This window comes from Myotis brandtii, unplaced genomic scaffold (assembly GCF_000412655.1).
Source record: "Myotis brandtii unplaced genomic scaffold, ASM41265v1 scaffold68, whole genome shotgun sequence".
Classification (NCBI taxonomy): domain Eukaryota; kingdom Metazoa; phylum Chordata; class Mammalia; order Chiroptera; family Vespertilionidae; genus Myotis; species Myotis brandtii.
Window position 1 is genome coordinate 3,778,512 of NW_005370657.1, and position 4,666 is coordinate 3,783,177.

Sequence of the window (4,666 nt, forward strand, 5' to 3'; positions counted from 1 at the left end):
CCCCTGGGAACGCACCCGCGGCTGGGCGCCTGCGGCCTCCCAACAGGCCTGCAGGGGGCGCCTGCAGCCCACTTTGTAGAAGGGCTGAGGCCACTAGGCAGGGAGGAAGGCCGCTGGGAGCATGGGGTCCCAGACCGGGGTCCACATGGGCCACGCTTACACCTATGTGATGGCCCCTGCGCCTCAGTTTCCCAGCTGCCACTGACCCTGGCTAGGCCTGGCTCCTTTTTGTGCCTCAGTTTCCCCATCTGTACAATGGGAGGTCGACAGCACCTCCATTTTCCCAGGTCACCCGATTAAAGGCAGCAAACGCCTGGGGTTTAGGACAGAGCCAGGTAAGAGCTCCACAAACAGGCCTCTTGCTCCAGCTGAAAAGAATCAGGGAGTTTGAGGCGGCTGACTGCCCACAGGTGCCCCCAGCACGCCCCCATCAGCTGTTCCGGGGAAACCGAGGACTCGGAGGAGACCACTGGCCCCTCGCTGGGTTTGGAAGGCCTCTCAGAGCCCGAGGTATCGGGATGGGGGTGGGATGGGGGTGAGGCCAGGAGGCCAGGCTTAGGGGGCCGGAGAGAGGGGGCGCACAGAGGAAGGCGGACTCTGGGAAGGCGGGCTTCCTGCTCACTGCCCCTCCCGAGCACCAGCTCTGGGAAGGGGACCCGAACTGACCGGCTGAGTGACCTCTCCCGAGGAGCCCAGGGTGCCAACGGGGGGCTTCCGGGCCCCCCAAGGAGCAGAGTGAGCGGAAGGCCCGTAAATTGTGAGAGGTCAGGAGTGGTTGCTTCTCAAATCACTTTCAAATATTCTGTACAGTGTGGGGAAGGGGTGTCCAGGCGCCCAGGGGCAAAGGGGAACCCCTGAGGTGGGAGCTCTACCTGAAGCCTTGAATGCTGTCAGCTCCACAGCCTGCGGACAGAGGGAGTGGTCAGGGGCCTGGGCCCCACTCCTCCTGCCCCCCTTGCCCGGGGGCCCTTAGCTACCTTGGCGATAACTCCCCCTCTCCTAGTGGCCTTGGCATTCAGGTCCTGCCAGGGTGCAGTCAGCCCCTCGCAGCTGGTCACTGAGGAATGGGGGCCTGGGTCCCCAGGGGAGCCCACCACCCCAGCCCCACCTAGTCCCTCTGGTTTCCCCAACCCCGCTGGACACACTTGGTAGCCCCTAGCAGAACCCGGCTGTCCCTGTCCCAGCCTCACCGGTCTCTCGGGTTCTGCAATGGAGGGGAAAGTTGTGGGGATCCTGGGATCCTGGGACTGTGGGTCCCTAGCGGGGGAAAAACATTCAAGTGCGTGAACTTTGGGGAGGCCTGTGGGTCCCTAGTGGGGGAAAAACATTCAAGTGCGTGAACTTTGGGGAGGGCTGAGGCAGGAATCTCTCTCTCTCTCTGCTCCCCCATTCTGGGTGGGGACCTCAATATCAAAGAACCTAGGAATCCATTCAAGGGCTTACCCTCCAGGTTAATGATGAGGAATGGAAGGCCCAGAGAGGGAAGGTAACTTGCCCAAGGGCACACAGCAGGTGGACCAGAAGCCGGGATTGGAACTCCTTCCCTGGCCTTCAAGCCATTCAACCCAGACCTTGTCTCAGGGCCCTGATCCTCATCCACCCACCTGCCTTCTGCACGGGGACCCAGGGAAGGTGACCCTGGGCAAGCACCACCTCTGGGCTGGTACCAGGGGCCCCTGTTCCCTAGTGGTGGGAGGAAACCAGCCATTTCTAAGCCACCCCCCCCCCAGGCGCCACGGGTACAGAATTTCCTGGGCCTCAGGCCCTTCGTTTTTCAGATGTGCTGTTGCCCTCCCAGCTCTACCTGAGCACTGGGGAAACTGAGGCACTGGGAGGCACTCATACTGGGGGGTGGTGAGGCCATACCTCTGAGAGCCAAGTGTCTTCGGGGTGGAGCCAAGGCTACGGGGTTGTTTGGGGCTGCCTCCCAGGGACCTGAGGGCCTGGGGTGGGATGCCTGGCCCTGGGGGCTGGATCGGGCCTGAAAGGAGAGGTTGTAGCAGCTGGGACCCGGCTGTGGTGGGACCTCCCACCCCGCGATCCCTGAGCCTGCTCACACCATGAGCACCTCGGCTGCCTTCTCAGCCATCCTCTGCAGGGCGCTCCGGACCTGGGGGTGGGCATCGGGGTCAGCCCTGGGACCCTCCCCTGACCCCTAGGGGCCAGGAGCCCATCAAAGTAAGCTCCTCTTACCCCAGCCCCACCGGTGTCCCCCCACTCACCTCCCCACCAGCCACTCACCTCCCCATTGTAGGCTGCGTAGACCAGGAAGATGTACGGCCCCTGGGGACAGACCCAACAGGTATGTGGGTGTCATTGCCTGGGGCCACCTTCCGCAACCACTTAGCTTGGGGCCACAGTAGAGACACATCCAGAAATACTCAGAGAAACAGGCTGATGAGCACAAACCCTGCCCAGCCCACCTCCGGCACTGGGGAGGGGCAGCTGTGGCATTCTATGGCAGAGAACCAGGAGGGCCTCGCCCCACTCCACCCCACCCCACCCCTTCGGCCTCTCACCTCTAGGCAGCCTCTGCCCTGCATCCCTCCATGCCCCTCCCCCAGGCCTGCCCATCCTCACAGCCTCACCCTGCTGCAAGGTGGGGGGTCGGAGGGGGTACACCTTCCTGAAGCTCCAAGGCTAAGTCAGGTCCTGGGATGGCAGCCCTGGGATTGCATATCATATGTATTATATTATAATATAACATATTATAATGTATACATTATATTATATATATTATATATAATCAATTATATATATAATTGATTTCAGAGAGGTAGCGAAACAGACAGAAACATCAAGGATGAGAGAGAATCATTGATCGGCTGCCTCCTGCACACCCCCTACTGGGGATCAAGTCTGCAACCTGGGCATGTGCCCTTGACCGGAATTGAACCCGGGACCCTTCAGTCCTCAGGCCGCTGCTCTATCCACTGAGCCAACCAGCTAGGGCCCTGGGATTGCATTCTGACTGTGCCTCTAGCTCAGTGGCCTTCACCTCTCTGAGCCCCTGTCTCTTCATCTGGAAAGTGGGGATTCGGCCAGGACTTGCTCCTGATGGGATTGGGAGGTGCTGTGTGTGCAGGGCTCAGGGCTGTGGCAGGGGCATAGCTGGCTGGCTCCCCTCCCCACACGTGAGGACCAGGACGCCTCACCACTCACAGAGCATCATCCTTTAGGGTCTTACTTGACCCTCACAGCAGCTCCACGTGGAGGTGGGGCGGACCCATTCTTCCCACCTGATGGAGAAGGACCCTGAGGCCTGGCGTTGGGGGCAGAGCCTCAGACCTGGGGCTGACTGGGAGAGGTCACACTCAGAGAGATGGAGAGGCGGGTAAAAAGGGGGGGGGGGGAGGCTCAAAGACCCACAGAAGGGAGACTGAGAGGCCCAGGAAGAGCCCGGTGGGGTTGATGCCAAAGGTGATGGGGACAGGGAGAGGGGACAGTGACAGAGAGAGGCTGAGAGACAGAGAAAGACTCAGAAAAAATTCAGAGACAGAGACAAAGAAATGAGACACCAGAGAGGAAAGGCTGAGAAGGAAGGGAGGGAGGCAGAGAGGGCGGGGATGGTGGAACTGGCAGCCTGCAGCTCTGTCCACCTGAGGGCCACAGGCAGGGATGGAGCTGGAGTCAACACCATGGCAACGGGATGCTGCTGCCTGCCCCCTCTGCCCCCCGCCCCCCCGTCCTCCCCTCCCTGCTCTGCGCCAGGTGGTGGAGAAACCAGGCAAGGGCACAGGGCAAAGTTGGTGCTGTGGTTGCAGAAGCAGACGGTAGACTCCTGGCACAGGGCAGCCAGTGGTGGCCCAGGAGCCCCCTGTGTCTGGGCTGGAGGCAGGGAACAGAAGGGCTGGACATGGGGGTGGGGGCCAGGTGGCAAACCCCTCTCCAAAGCCTGGGGTACCTCAGTGCTCTGCCTCTAACCAGCTCTGTGACCTTGGGCAAGTCCCTGCCTCTCCTCAGGCCTCAGTTTCCCATCTGTGAAATGTACTAACATTCTCGGAATGGTGGGAGGACGGGGCTGATGCCAGTGGTCACCACTGATTACCTGCACTCATCATTAAGCAATAGTGATTGATGTTCACTCCCTCAGCTAAAGTTCCAGGGTAAGGAGCTCGGTAATCCCTGTGCCCTCCTCTGCCCCTTAAAATGCCCAAAGTCCCTGACCCTAGGCATATCACTAACTCTAACACCTATTCAACAGATGAGTCTCTTCTCAGAGTAGGCTTGCGTACCTCCTATGACAGGGAGCTCACTACCTCCTGGTTAACAGACTCTCCTGCCACAGCTTGTCCCCTGCTGAGTGGGGTCTGGAGCCACCCCTACAAGGCAGATGGGGAATGGAAGCCCCAAACATGCCTGAGTCCTGCCTCATCCTCAAGCGGAATGACTATCTTTTATTATTATTATTAATATACTAGAGGCCCGGTGCACAAAAATTTGTGCACTCGGGGGGGTCCCTCAGCCAGGCCAATGCCCTCTTGTAGTCTGGGACCCCTCGGAGGATGTCCACCTGCTGGCTTAGGCCCGGTCCCTGGGGGATTGGGCCCAAGCTGCAGTCAGACATCCCTCTGGCAGCCTGGCAGCCCTCGGGGGATGTCCACTTGCCAGCAGGGAGTAGACCTAAGCTGCAGTCGGACATCCTTAGTGCTGCTGAGGAGGCAGG